Source organism: Ictidomys tridecemlineatus, unplaced genomic scaffold, assembly GCF_052094955.1.
Source record: "Ictidomys tridecemlineatus isolate mIctTri1 unplaced genomic scaffold, mIctTri1.hap1 Scaffold_58, whole genome shotgun sequence".
Taxonomy (NCBI): domain Eukaryota; kingdom Metazoa; phylum Chordata; class Mammalia; order Rodentia; family Sciuridae; genus Ictidomys; species Ictidomys tridecemlineatus.
In genome coordinates this window covers 1507322-1523312 of record NW_027523917.1, presented here as the reverse complement: position 1 = coordinate 1523312, position 15991 = coordinate 1507322, and the positions used below count along the sequence as shown (strand labels likewise).

Below are 15991 nucleotides of genomic sequence, written 5' to 3'. Positions count from 1 at the left end.
ATCATATATGATTATTTAAAGAACAGCTAGATATATAAAGAAAAGAATTAACATAGCAAACAGTTACTCTAGAAAGCCTACTTACAATGTTGGTCTATGGCTAGCATCTGGGAACCTGGATTTCAGCAGGATTCCCATCATGCCCTGTTAAGAAGATCACTGTGCCTAAACCGTCCATGCAAACAATATGGTTTGTGCTGAACACTTGCTTTCTTCCTGGAGTCTGTAGTTTTGGTTCACACTAACCCCAATAAGTGTCTTGTGCACTGAATCTCTACAGTGCTTCCCCAATAGACAATATTTTTTCATTTCACAGGTGTGAAAGAATGTTGAGAGAATCAAGTACATATTTGACTCTGCTGGAAGAGGACTCTTAGAAGTTTGGTTTCCTCTGGAATTTGCCTGTGTGCCTTTACCCTTTGCTGATTTTGTTCTTGTGTTTTCTTGTTGTAATGACTCAGAATACAACTGTGAGTACAGCTATATGCTGAGTCCTGTGGGTCTTCCTAGCCAATCACTAAACATGGGATGTTTTGAGGATCCCTGACACAAATAGTAAGATACTTTCACAATAAACTGATAGTTACCACTAACAGAATGGCCATGATAATTTGCTTAAGATTGGCAAACCTGGAGATGTTTTACCCGCCACTAACAAGTACAAAAGTAAGTTCCAAACACCTGACCTTGAATTATATAATGTACATTTTTTTGTACCCACCAGGCACTCTAGCAGGAAAAAAATTAGGAGACCCTGCTCCAGCACCACCTTCTTCTTCATCTTCTTCAAATTCCAAATGCTCTTCCTCACCAGGGGCTAAAATTCTCCTATATAAAAAAAGGACAGAAAAACTAGTGAGCTACTCCACTTAATACACCAGCTAACCCTCATAGCCACTAACTTCCCAGATAAGATGATGATTATTAGGTTGATGTTGATATAAATGTCAATGTCAATCATCTCATTGCTACCAATGGTAACAGTCATATCACCAATATCAAATTTGATAGGGAAAAATACAGAAATATTTGAAAAACAGGCATAAAATAGATAATAAAATCAGAAGACAAAATATGGATGCTTATTTATTTACCTTAATGGGCTAGGCTGAACATCAAATGGAAATTCTTTATTATATGTGAGAATATTTTTTAGGACTAGAATAAAGACATAGACAAACATTAGTCTTATATCTTAGTCTTACATGTTATGTAAGTCTTATATATTAGTTAGTCTTATATGTTATATCTTAAATTGATACTTTTAATCATATTTTATAGTGTGTTAAGCACACATTAATATATGTATTTTAAATTCCAAGCTTCACTATCATTTTAAGACTCTGCAATTGACTACTGAGTGTCTTAGCAAAATAAAAATGTCCATAGTGGACTGCAGGTACCAGTATTTTCAGAGTACTGTAAGATCTCCAAGGAAAGTCTCAGAGCCCTCATAGAAAATGAACCATAAAATAGTTCTCCAATGTACAAAGTTCTAGGTGATATGGGGTACAGTGAAAGAGAATACGTCTTCTCCTGAAGTATTTTAATTAAAAGATTGATACTGAAGATGACTAATTAAAGAGAAATAGATAATCACATCTTATTCTTTATCCTAAATAGATTTCCCTCAATACTTATCACACTGGTAAGGTTTGTAGCAGCAAGGTTATAATTCTAATATTCCTTTTATGATGAAATTTATTGTATATGTGTGCACACATATATACATGCGCATATATATATATGTGTGTTTGTGTATATATATATGTATATATATACATATATATATATATATATATTTACACGTGTGTACACACACATACACATACACACACACACACACAAAGCAGACTTTCTCGGCAGGGAAGTCATCAAACAACATAATGCTATCACCTCTTGTGTCCTGGTTGATTACTTTCTGGCATGTAAGCCTACAGACACATGTTCTACAATTCTATCTGTATCTGGAAAAGTATTTTATGAAATTTATTGTTTCATTTCCCAATTTATGGGTTCCTAGTGACTACCTGCAATTGTTTCAAGGTGAATATTTAGCATTATTAATTGGGCAACCCATGGTTTTTACTCTAATTACTCAGACTTTAATTTTGGAGTCTTGCAGATTTCAGTTAAAAGGAGTATGGCATATTGGGTTCCTAAATAAGGAAATTCAAAAAGAACAGGTTGTAATTACATAACTTATTCCAATAGGAGTCAATCATCCAGTGAGAAAGAAGTTGGAAACTTGTACCTAGATTCTCATTACTCACTCTTATTCTCTCTCCCTTTAGCTCTTCTTCATCCTTTATCTCTTTCTTCTTCTCAACAAATGCATACTGAGTACTCACAATGTTCCAATCACTGTTTTAGGTGCTAAAGATACACAGTAATCAAGAACTCATATTTGGACCTTAGACCTTACTAAGGAAAAGTAGACAATAAATATGCCAACAAATAAACAAGATAATGTAAGATGTGATTAGTGGTATGAAGGATACAAACAGGATGCTGTGTAAAAGCAGAGAGAACTTGGTAGAGTAGCTAAGGTAGACAGGGTGCCTTTCAAAACTAAACTGTAAGAAGACATTTGAGCCAAGACCTGAGATGAGAGGAATCATCCATAAGTGGCTCTAGCGTAAGGCTTCCCAGGTATTAAAGAACAGGCTGGAGCAACAACAAAGGTTCCAAGTAGGAAACAGTTTGCCTTATTCAAGGCACAGAAAGGACTGTGGGAACTTAAGTCTGACAAGCAAAGGGGAAGCAGCAGGAGATCAAAGTAGAAGGTTTAAATCAAAACCTAGCACTACAATTACAACAATAACTTGAACATTTACATAAATACTCTAATCTCCCCAGTTCTAAAATAAGAATGCTACTTCCTTTACAGGCTATTGAGAGAATTACAGCCTAAATAAATGTATACAAAATGGCAAGGGAAAATCTAAAATGGACATTCACTCTCTCCATGACCTTTTTGATCTAGTTGACTAGAATCCTAATATTTCTTATCTCACTAAGAAGTACTGTTTATTTTTTAATACAAGAACATCTTTTCTATACTTCTGCATGATCATTGTTACTAAACTATTAAATCAACTCAATATTAATAAGTAATATTAATAAATATTGATCACTTACACAACAATGGAATAGATACCAAGAATGGGGAGCAGGTAACAAAAAGATCATGTCTCACTCATATCAGAAACAAACACACAGAAATGATCATATTGTAATAAGAGTTTAATAAAATGAGCAAAAAAATCAACCATTAAAAATGTATATAACAATAATTTTTAAAAGCTGATCCTGTTATGGTGGCATGTGTCTGTAATCCCAGGTACCAAAAGCCTGAGTCAGGAGGACTAGAAGTTCATCTGCCTAAGCAACGTAGGGAGACCCTGTCTCAAAATAAAAATAAAACAATAAAAGGGCTGGGGTTGTAGTTCAGTGGTAGAGTGCTTGCCTTGCACATGTGGCAATGGGTTCAATCCTTAGCATTACATGAAATGAATAAATAAAATAAAGGTATTGTGTCCATCTACAACTAAAAATGTTTTAAAAAATAAAAATAAAAGGACTCAAAATATAGCTCAGTGGTAGAGCACCCCTGGGTTCAATCCCCAGTATGTCAAAAACAAACAAAAAAGTTGAAAAATATCTTGGTTATTAAGAATATCTTGGCTGAGTGTGGTAGTGCACACCTGTAATCCCAGAGGCTTAGGAGGATTAATAATTCAAAGCCGGCCTCAGCAAAAGTGAGGCATAAGCAACTCAGTGAGACCCTGTCTCTAAATAAAATACAAAATAGGGCTGGGGATGTGGCTCAGTGGTTATCTTGCATTTGTATTGTAACAGAATAATTAAATAGTATTTTCATTTCTTTTGTATCAAAGCTCTGAAGAGGACATATTTGCTTTAGAATAATAGCTTTGTTATATTATTTTTACAAGTTAAAGTACTATGAAACATTTAATTTATGTGAATAGCTTTAGAACAAATTTAAATAGCTTTAAAACAAATTCTGTTTTACTTTCTATAACTGTATTATAGGTTTACATTTTCAACAACTATGGAATAACAGATTCTATTGTTCTTTTAAAATAGCTTAAACTTTACATAGAGTTTTCTTTCTACCAATACTAGCAATGATGTCTTAGGAGGATCTCAAGAGGAGCTTGAATTTTACAAAAGACATTATCATAAGTATGAAGCATGTCATGGGTTGGAGATTCATTGGCTGATTTGGTAGGACTTACACACTTTGGATCACTACATGGCAGGCATCTGATGCTACTCCACCATGGAAAATTCAGCACTCCCAGCCTTTCTCTTGGAGCACAGACCTACCAACCTCCTGAAGCTAACCTTCAAAAGATGACACACAGGCAAATATCAAAATGCATTTTGCTTTTGGTGACTGACGTGTTTCATTTTTGTGGTAGGAAAATGGGCAGCTGCCTCAATTTTGAAAGGTTATTTTTTAAATTATAGGAAAAGATTCCTTCAAAACATTCAAATCTATTTAACTCAACACAATCTTGCCAAGTTCATACTACACTTAAAGCATTCAATAGGCTCTGGGGTGGGGGAAGAGTCCATTCATAATCTCTTTGAGGACTAAAACAAATACAAGTGAAAATAACACATGTGAGAATCTGACAATGGATAGTTAAAATGATTCTATACAGGAGAGGAGGCAGAGTTTAATTATACCTCTATAGAGACAGCAGAGAAAGCTTTCAGGGAGAGGTGGAATTTCTGTGAAGCCTTGAAGGGTGGCTTAACAGAAGGGAATTTTGCAGGGGGGTGGTGGGGAGATATGCTTGAGTAAGCAGTAGTACATTACTGCAATTAACATAAGAAAAAATGGCTCAGACTTTCACAATCATAGTTTTAGTATTTTCAGACAGAATTTAAAAGATTTCAAAATGTTCAAGTAAAGAATACATCAGCCTAATAAACCAGCCAAGAGCTAGTGATGTAGCTCAGTGGTAGAGCATTTGCCTTATATGGGAAATGCCCTGGGTTCGATCCCCAGCACCACACACATGCATTAAATTTAAAAAAAAAAACTTTTTTTAAAAGAAAGGAAACCAGTTAAGTTCAAAATATTAAAAGTTAGAATTCACTATTTTCCTTAGAAGAGGCTTAACGTTTTAAAAAGAAAGCTTGAAGAAGTATACTTAATCTGAAATATTACTAAATACCAATTTGTAGAAAATATTTAATTCCAACTCAATAATTAACTCACAACAAGTGCCCTGCTTGGATAAATTCCAAATTACAGAGTCTACCCTACTGAAATACAGAATACTCACTTATGTTTCTTTGAGAAGCAACAGCAAATTAAAATCATCTAAAAAGATAACTATCAAGAAGGGAAAAGTACAAATGAAAAACATTATATAAAGTATAATAAAGTGAATCTCCAAAATACTCTTTCCATTTCTATTCCAAATCTTTTTTAAAAACCCAAAAAAGTAATAGATTTTAACCTGATCTTCGACTAATACATGGGTCAATAATTTCTTAGGAATTTGAACTGGAGAGCTGTACTTAGGAATGATGTAGTACAGCACCACTACAGGTATTACTAATAGCATAGTGAAAGAACCAATCCAGGTGACCCTAAAACTCATTGCTGGGATTTACAAGCTAGTGTCGGTGTTGTCCTTAGCAGAATGTTACTGAGAGGATTCGAGTGCTTAGCATATAGATGCTATTCTAAAAAAAAAAAGGCAATTAATGAAAGATCTTGTGAGGCAATAGAAGTATTTGAGCATGCTCAGAGGAAGAGAAGAGATAATAAATATATGAAATAAACATCCACAGTCTTTACGGCCACTCTGTGTATCTATAAGATTCTTAAATTTTGTTTGGAAACAAACAACTAATAGGAAATAGTGACTGAATAAGAAGCCAAAATCCTAATAATTTTTATCATAAAAAACTGAGGGCTGGTGACATAGTTTATGGTAAAGCACTTGTCTAACATGCCCAAAGCCCTTGGTTCAATCCCCTGCATCATCTCTCTCTCTCTCTCTCTCTCTCTCTCTCTCTCTCTCACACACACACACACACACACACACACACTCACACACAAACATAATTTTCAGTAGAACCACCGTATAAACAACTGTTGCAATCTTTTATTTAAAGCCATCAATGTGTTTTTCTCAAAATAATCTTATATGTAGCCAGTCATAAAAGATCATATATCATATGAGTCCATTTAAATAAAATGTCTACAATAGGACAATTTATAGACAGAAATCAAACTAATGGTTTTCTAGGGCTGGGAACTGGAAGGGATTTTAGGGGGATGGCAAGAAGTGAATGACTGCTCATGGGAATAGGGTTTCTTCTTGTGGTGATGAAAATGTCCTAAAATTGATTGTGGTGATGTCTGCATAACTCTTCCAATTTACTAAAAAAATTGAATGATATGTTAAATTGGTGAATTGTGCTTTATATAAATTATATCTCAATCTTATACAAAGTATTTATTAATGCTTTTGAGAAATAAAGTTTTAGGTACAAAAAACTCCCAAAATTTGTGAGAAATATTACATTGATTAGTATCCTTATATACATTGGATATAGGCATAAGAACTATTTATGAATATAAGTTGTGTCTCTTATAACATCTCCAACTCTTATGATCTAGGGCTGGAGATGTAGCTCAGTGGTAAAACGCTTGCCTAGCATGTGTGAGGTCATGGGTTTGATCCCCAGAACCACAAAGAAAACAAAACTTTATGATCTGGATTACATAAAGAAACCAAAACTATTAAAATGACAGAATTCTTGCCATATTCAGAAGGATGGTGTTCTGAAGAAATGAAATATGATCATCTGAAACTATGGAAAAGCCACCAGAATCACAACAAATCCGCTATGCATTCCTTTGTTGTTGTCTGTTGTTGTTGTTAACTTCTCTTTTCCAACCCAAACAACAGAAAATCAGATCCCCTTCAGTATACTCTGAGAATCCTTTTCTATCCTGGATCTGCAATACAATCACATTTCAGCTATCTCAATAATATATGTCTTTGTTAGAATTGCTATAATGAATTAGATATTGGCATTTTGTGGAATTTATAGGAACATTCTATTTAGTTCTTTTTTGGCAGGGGGTACTAGGATTAAACTCAGGGGCACTTGACCACTGAGCAACATCCCCAGCCCTATTTGGTATTTTATTTAGAGACAGGGTCTCACTAAGTTGCTTAGTGCCTTGCTTTGCTAGGGTTGGCTTTGAATTTGATATCCTTCTGCCTCAGCCTCCCGAGCAGCTGTGATTACAGGCATGCGCCACTGTGCAAGGCTCTCTTTAGTTCTTAAATTAATTTTTTACCTCTTACTCAAAGCATGTTTACATTAAAAGGATTGCACTAGTGTGAACTGAGATACACTGACAAATGTTCTGAGATTTAGGCCTGGCTCAGTTACTGGAGATTGAAGTGAAAAAGGACAAACAAATCATTTCATTTCTTTCCTCAATAGAGAATGTGATCACAAGTCTGAGACTCCTTTCTGTTTGAAAATGCTTTGATTTTATGATTCCCTACTTAAAAATCTTACTTAGTTGGATAAATAAAATCTACTATTCCCTAGTCACATAAATGCACTGAGATGTGCAATCTTATCTCAATAAAAAAAGAGTACAGGAGCTGGGTTATAGTTCAGTTGGTAGAGCATTTGCCTTGCATGTGTGAGGTACTGGATTCTATCCTCAACACCACATAAAAACAAATAAATAAAATAAAGGTATTGTATCTGTCTACAACTAAAAATGTTTTTTAAAAAGGCTACATTAACTTACATTCATTCAGTTATTCACACTGTGCCTTTGCCCATACTGCAGACAGTTCTAAGAGAGCAATCATTTGAAACAGCAGAAAGGCTTTATTTGGGAATATCCTAACCAACAAGATAACTGAAGGAATTGTTTACTTTTTAAAATTTTGAAGAAGGGAAAAAAATGGAGACAACAAAAAAACACTTTGTAATGCATTCCCAACATTCAGACTGTAGTTTTCAATAACATGTAATGTGAATGGGCATTAATGACTGTAACCTTATATTCTCTACTGGACTCTACTGAAAATGTTTATCAAAATAATTATAATCTTATTAAAGCCATTAAGACAAATTAAAGGTTAATTTGGATATTTAGATGAAGTACAACATATATATTCTATAATAAAGATTAAATCCAAATGGTAATTAAAAATACAAATATTGTAGGAATTTTAAAAGCACCAAAAAATAAGAGAAATAAATCCAATCACTTTCTGTGCTAAACAATCTTAATATTCACAACAGATAAAACTCTCTTCCTATAGGAATATCACTAAAAAATATAAAACAAAACTTACTTGGTTCTAGCTTCTTGAGGTCCTCCAGTTTAAATTCTTCCTGGGACTGTGTGGACTAAATTTAAAATATGCATATTATATCTTTTCATTACAAAGATTTCACTGCACCCTATGTCTTTTAAATGGCAAGAATAAAATATTTTTGGAATATTTTTGATTTTTGGAATATTCAAGCTAATAGAAACAGAAAAAAATTAGAATCATATCTTTTATTTCTACCGTTTACAAAGTATGAACTAAATCATTTAAGTGTGAGTTCAGCTGATCAATTCCAATTGTTATAAAACCCTTCTGAGATAATATTACTTTGGGCATGAATGTCTAATATCTTATCAGAACAATTTAGAATAATTCATTAAAAAAATCCATTTACCTGTAAAGCTGCGCTTTGCAATTCCAAGCATGTTGCAATTTTGCCTATGGTTTTCTGTAGGGAAAAAAATGCTATAAATCCCAAGATAATTTTAACTGTCAGTTACTAAAATCAAGAATTTTTATTTATAAGAGATCTATAGGGACTGGGATTTTAGCTCAGTGGTTGAACACTTGCTTCACATGTGTGAGGCACTGGGCTCGATCCTCAGTACCACATTAAAAAAAAATAAATGAAACAAAGATATAGTGTCAATATACAATTTAAAAAACTTTACAAAAGAGATCTATACTTCTTTAAATAAATTATTATTCCTTTTCTAGCACCTTGCAGATTTTAGAGAAGAGAATCAGAAGACAAAGGGCTGAGAAGTGGGAGAGAGATGAGTATATATTCTATTCTAAACTAATATGCCACAACCAATTCTAAATCAATTTTGGTTTGGTGATAGGTCTAGATATGAATGATTTAAAGGGCAGCAAAGATAGCCATTATGAAAAGCAGTGTGGAGGTTCCTCAAAAGATTAAAAATTGAACTGTGATATGATCCAACAATTCCACTCCAGGATATATGGCCAAAGGAAAGGAAATCAGTAAGCTGCAGAGACACCTGCACTCCCATATTCATAGCAGCACTATTCTTATTAGCCAAGAAATGGAAACCTAAGAGTCCATCAACTGATAAGTGGATAAAAAAGTGTTATATATACACAATGGAATACTATTCATTCATAAAAATAAAGAAATCCTATCCTTTGCAACAACACGATGGAACAAGATCATTATATTAATGAAGTAAGCCAGGCACAGAGACAAGACCCACAAAATCTTATTCATGTGGAATACAAAAAAGCTGATTTCATAGAAGCTAAAAGTATAATGGTAGTTACCAGTGGTTGGAGACAGTAGGGGATAAATAAATGCATCCTACATTTCAAAAGAAAAAAGAAAAAAATTTGTAAGTTTTTAAACATAAGAAATGATATGTGAGTAGAAAATGTTAACTGGATTTAAATATAACACAATATATACATGTATCAAAACATGTTACCCCATTTATATGTACTATCTTTGTTATCTGTAAGTTAAAATATTGACTATTTATTTTTTAAAATAGCTTTTTTTAGCTGTAGATGGACATAATACCTTTATTTTATTAATTTGTTTTTATGTGGTGCTGAGGATTGAACCCAGTGCCTCACACATGCTGGGCAAGCAAGCACTCTACCACTGAGCTACAATTCTAGCCACAAAATACTAACTTTAAAAAAAGAAAACAGAAAATTAAAAAGGGGGAGGGCAATGAAAAGAGAGTTTTGACATCTTCCCTTCCAACCATCTTCTCATAAAGCCTGAAATTTACTAAAAGATATCTGAAAGATAGCACAATGGTCTAATTTAATTCTGATTTAAGCTCAATTCTGACTTGTATAAAAACGTAGACAATATTAACAAAATTAGTATTTGTGATGAATGGTGCAAATTTTACAGTCAATCTGTTTTATAAAATAAGCTATAAAACACATGTGATAGGGTACAGTCCTTGCTTTTAATATGCTCATGTTCTATTATGTGTGATAAAACATATATCAAATCACTATATTAAAAAGAGAGACATTCAATCTATAAGCTTCAGCAAAATAAGTTCCTTTTATGTCCTAAAGGAAAAGAACATGATCTATATTAGGAATCCAGTCCCAAAGACTAGGGAGGATTTCCAAATCAAAGAGTTTGGAAAATTGTCAAGGTTCAATTACTTAAAATCCCGAACTGAAAGCAGAGGGATGGGTGTGAAAAGTAAAGTGAAGTAGGGCATAGTCATTCTGAAATGGACCTTTCACAAACTCCTTGCTGAGGAATCTAGGATTTCTTTAACAATAAGTTACATAGAAGTGTGTTTTTATTTTTATTTTTTTTTAACTGACATGCCCTTAAGAACACTGTTGTGAGCTGGGCATAGTTACGTGTACCACCTACTGGGAAGGCTAAGGCAGGAGCCTAAGAGTTTAAGGCCGGTGTGGGCAACACAGTGATACTTTCTAAAAAACAAACAAAAAACCCCTTGACTGTTGTGATACAGGTATGCAATGCATACATAATTTAAAGGAAAGGGGAAAAACTGAAGGAAAAATCATTTAAGTTATTTTAAACTGTCTAAACAATATTCAGAATAAGAATATGAATAGCTAAGGTGGACATGAAAAGGGGAGATTCATGAGAATCATAAAAGAAATTATCAGGGCAGGCAGCTGAACAATGCCACTGAGACTTCTAGGTCCTTCCAAAAAAGATATTTCTGAAATGTGTTTAGGAATAAGTCTAGATAATAAAAGCAAAGAACTGTGTAACATTTACAATGTAAACATTTACAATGCTTACAAAATGACATATTTTGGAAAAAAACTGACATGTTTTTCTGAATGTATTTTCTGTATGACTTACAAAAAGTTTAGTAAATTGGGGATTTGGTGATTTTGTGTTTGGTTAATGTTCTTTGAAAGGTAAAAGAGGAGTAAAGGGAAGTAACAGTATTGTCCTGGCCTCTGGTGCTTAGGCTAGTGGACATTCTTCAATTACTGAATCTTCAACAAACAGCTAGGATAGCAACTCACAGAAAAACCTATTATTGAGCAAGATATGCCTCTCAGACACACAAGTAATAATATTTAATTATCTCCATAATCTTTTTAAAATTTCAATATAAAATCTTAGAAAATATGCAATTTTAATCTGAAAAGAGATTACATTTGAAAATTATGTTTATACATAGTTTGCAAAATACTCAAGTTTATTCATCCTCTTAAATAGCTATGTATAGAAACCAGCAGTAAGCAATCTTTTCTACATAAAGTCTAATATCCCCAATCATTATTGTTCAAATATACCACTCAACTCCAGCAAAACTAGTAAATAATTAAGTATAAATATAATAATCAAATAATTTATTAATAACAAATACTATTAATCATTAACCACTTATTAATAACTAATGAGCACTTACTTATAGGCTCTCCTAAATGATTGATAAACATTAATTTAATTAATCCTCCCCAACTCTGAATTAGCTGTGATCATTTTACCGGTGTGAAAACTGAAGTACAGGCAGGTTAAGTAATTTGTCCCAGTCATCAATGCCTTCTATACAACACACAAGATATTCAATAAAACCACACACTTCCATCAATTCCATTTAGATATGACTTACTATATTCTTTCAAAACTGATTTATAAAAGAATTTTGCTTGTATTGAGATGTATCAATGGGCTAATCTTCAAAATAGTAGTTAGCTTTTTTCCTTCTTGACTTTAAAATCCATTTTATTTCACACTTCAAACATTTAAGATAAAAATGTTGTAGCTGAACAATAAGAGACCACTAACAAACTATTATCACTTAAACATTTCTTTAAGTTAAGCAAAGGCAATAGCTTTTTATATATAAATGTACTGAACTATGGCAAAATACCAACCGGCCTTATTCATAACTATTTTAAGGGACCACACCCAGCTTCAGTATTAAAAAATAAGTGAAACACTATTATTTCAGCTGTGGCAATAACTTTTAAAACATGTAGAATTTATTGATGTCAAAAATCAAGTGCTTGCTACTGAAACAGTGTCACCTTCCTTAAAATGAACAGTTCAGAAAAGTAATAAAGAAGCACAAGTTCACATATGCCAGAGTATAAGTATTGACTACTTTAATTAATGTACATTAAACCAAGCACTGAAGTGATGTTTGATTTTTAGAAAGACTTAAATCACTAGCATTTTATTCAAATTAATTGCTCATACCTAATATGATAAGAAACAGAAAACAGTATCATTTTTAGAGTATTAGCTACTTTAGTTTGTCATTGCTAAGAAAATTGAGAGCTCTAAAGATCAGTTAAAGGTAAACATGGAATAAAAATGGACAATTAATGAGCTAAATTAATTTTGCTAAAATGTATTCAATTTATGTAATGAATAAAATGAGTTTAAAAATAAACATAATTCAGTACAGTCTTACTTAATCCAGACTTATCTTTTAAATATTTAAAAGCAGCCACTCATCTTCCATCTAGCTTTTGGGGGAGAGAAAACACTGGGGTAGAGAGAAAGTGGAAGTAGAAAGGTGGAATCGATAAAACATAAAACAAGTATATATTTCTGGGATTCTCATTACCACCAAGTTTGATTCAAAATAGGAAAAAACTTTCTAAGTGTCATGAGATAGGATGTTCTATTTTGTCCAGAAACTTACATGAGAAAATCTACAACACCAAAGTAAGGAATTCCATGGAATGAAAGCTTTTGGCAGCTTTTTGTTGGCCACTAAACCCACTTGTTATAATGACAAAACTATTGAAAACTGAAATGAAACTAAGTGAACTAATCGTGAGAGAGGATCAAGTAAGAATCATAAACTATTGTTTAACTAGAAGGAGCAAAAACATGCCAAAATGTTTGGCTTTGCTACCCAATAAGAAAATTCATGTTTAAGATAGGCTCATGAATAGCTACCTGATTCTGGGCATTTGGGAAGAAAAATGAAACATGTGTTAATAATATATCCTTGTTGGATTATGGTTGTGATTCATTGAAAAGAAATATGCAGCATGCCTATTACCTTATAGATGTCACTATGTTTTTTTAAAATATATTTTTAGTTGCTGATGGACCTTTATTTTATTCATTTATTATATGTGGTGCTGAGAATTGAACCCATTGCTTCACAAATGTGAGGCAAGCACTCTACAACCGAACCACAACCCCAGCCTGCAGTATATAGTTTTAGTGGGTATAAAAAGAGATGATAGTATACAGAATAGGGATCCACCAAAATTATTCTTTTGATAACACCAGTTTATACAAAAATCTAACATAAAGCAAAATAAGACTATTTAATCTTGTTATTGATCATGCACCTTATATACTAATATATTTTGCCTCATATACTTCTCAATATAACTGAAGTCAGTTTATTTTAATATATATTTACTTATTTAAGTTTTAGTGTAATTACCAGTATTTAATATGAGGTTCACCTTATTCTGGTATGTAGCACTCTGGAAATAAATAAGGAAGAGGGAGAGTTATATTTAGCAATTTTATTGATGCATATTAATTATAGTAAATGGCTGGGCATGGTGGCACACACCTGTAAGCCCAGCAGTTTTGAGGCTGAGGCAGAGGATTATGAGTTCAAAGCCAGTCTTAACAACTTAGTGAGGAATTTAGCAACTCAGTAAGACTCTGCCTCTATGGGAAAAGTAAGAAAGAAAGAAAAAAAACAGCCTGGGGATGTGACTCAATGTTTAAGTGCCCCTGGATGCAATTCCTGGTACCCCCCCCCAAAAAATGATGAGTTTATTGTGGTGTTTTCATATACTCCTCACTCCTGTTCCTTCTCTTCCTCTCCTTCCCCTAAACTAATAGTCTCCCTTTTACATTCAAGATGTACCTTTGTTTCCCTCCTTCCTCTAATTTCCACATTATGAGAAGTAAACATGTAATACTTGACTTTCTGGGCCAACTTATTTTGCTTAACATGATGCTCTCCAGTTCCATTCTTTTTTTGCAAATAGCATAATTTCATTTTCTTTTAAATTTAGGAAGCTAGCAATTTCATTATGGGTTTCTTTGAAGTGTCCCTGAATTCCAATAGTTGTGGGTAAGCAGGATAATAACTTAGAGTTTTATATCATTTACTTAAAGTAATTCCCTCATCACCTGAGATTCATTCTGAGTTAAACAATTAACCCTAATATTGATACAGAATAGTTTGAGAGGTATGTTTGTGTGACCTTGTTATTTTTGCCTCATAAAGCATCAGTGTAGTTCCGTAATTAGTTCTTGTGATAGGATCACCAAAATATTGGAATTGAGCTTTGGGAAACATCTCTCTGTTGAAATTGTCAGTTTAGTTCATTAGGAGTTGGTTGTGTAGGTGGGCACTGGAGTACAGCAAGTGATGGAGTATATTAGGCTAAATGTGTGAATTGTGAAGGTTGCATGGAACTAGACAAGGGAGACTGACATCCTCAGAGCAAGTGTAAATGAGGTGTCATGGTTTAGGTAAGAAACAATTCATAGGTACTCTGCTCACTGGAAAATTTAGGTCACAATTGCACACTGTCTTCATAGACAGACAATAGGCTTCAAGTTACTGAAACAGTAATTAGTACATCCAGACATGGTGCCAGAATTCTGCTGTTCTGAAAATAACCTGGTTATGGTATGATGGATTGTTTATTTTAATCTTGCATTTCAAGGTAATTCTATAGTGCTTGTTGCCATTAATTTGCTTAAATAGTTCAGTAAGCAGGGCATTTAGTGCTTCTGTGACCATTCCTTATGCTAAAGGAAGTATTGAAAGGGAATCTCCATCTTAATTCAGAGACATAAATGTTCACATCGAGGGTATTCTCATAATGAGGCCTACTGCAACCACACTGAAACATTTTACATGAGGTTCTTTTACTATTCTTAAAAATTCTGCAAACTCTTAACAAAGTCTTAAATGTTATTTCATTTATACCCATATAGAATGCTTAAAATTTCAAATGAGAGAACATCCAATGATGATTTAATGGCCAATTTACTACTGATAAGTTTCTATTTCTTCTTTAACTACTTGAATGCTCTTTTTAATGACATCCTACTTCTGTCTACCCTACAAGGTCTGCTCTACCTTATTCTTGTAAATGACAATCAATCCGAGAAGGGAAATGTTGTAAGTTAATAAGCAGAATTTTAAAATAACTCTGAAGAGCAGCAGATGAATTGCTAATTAGAATTATCACTATTGCCTCAATAATTCTGTTCTGAGGTCTGAATTATGTCAGGACATTAAAAGTAGAAAGTTCATTAGTGTTTTTAATGCATATCTATTATTTATAAAGCAAGTATGAGCTTGGAATATAGATGTGAGTATATTACTTGTTTTTCACTGCCTTTGTCTAAGTTTGCTACTTTTCCATCCAGGGAGAAAGAATAGAACAGGACTGGACTCTACATCTAATAGGTTGAGGTTTAATACCCAGGACAAGCATGCATGACCATGGTCACTTGTATGTCCTTGAGCAGGAGATTTAATTCTTTGACCTTCATTTTCTTCCTTTGTCAAAATCTAGGATAGTAAATACCCCACCAGTTAACAACTTGAACGTTTGGGGTAGATATTCTTTACATGGTAATGATCATGTACGTATTGCTATTGTCACAGTTTCTGTTTTCCTATCTTCAT

The 15991-nt window shown here is 33.2% G+C and overlaps 1 long non-coding RNA gene across 2 annotated transcripts; it reads right to left on the bottom strand.

The window, feature by feature from the left end:
* Positions 1 to 746: 746 nt before the first annotated feature.
* Positions 747 to 8861, bottom strand: LOC144374110 (uncharacterized). 2 transcript variants are annotated; one of them, XR_013433602.1, is made up of 4 exons: positions 8761 to 8861; positions 8388 to 8442; positions 1095 to 1158; positions 747 to 828 (listed from the first exon to the last, which is right to left on the bottom strand). It is a non-coding gene; the product is annotated as an uncharacterized LOC144374110 (long non-coding RNA). The 2 variants fall into 2 exon arrangements; XR_013433601.1 differs by lacking the exon at positions 1095 to 1158 and having other exon boundaries at positions 750 to 828.
* Positions 8862 to 15991: the final 7130 nt, after the last annotated feature.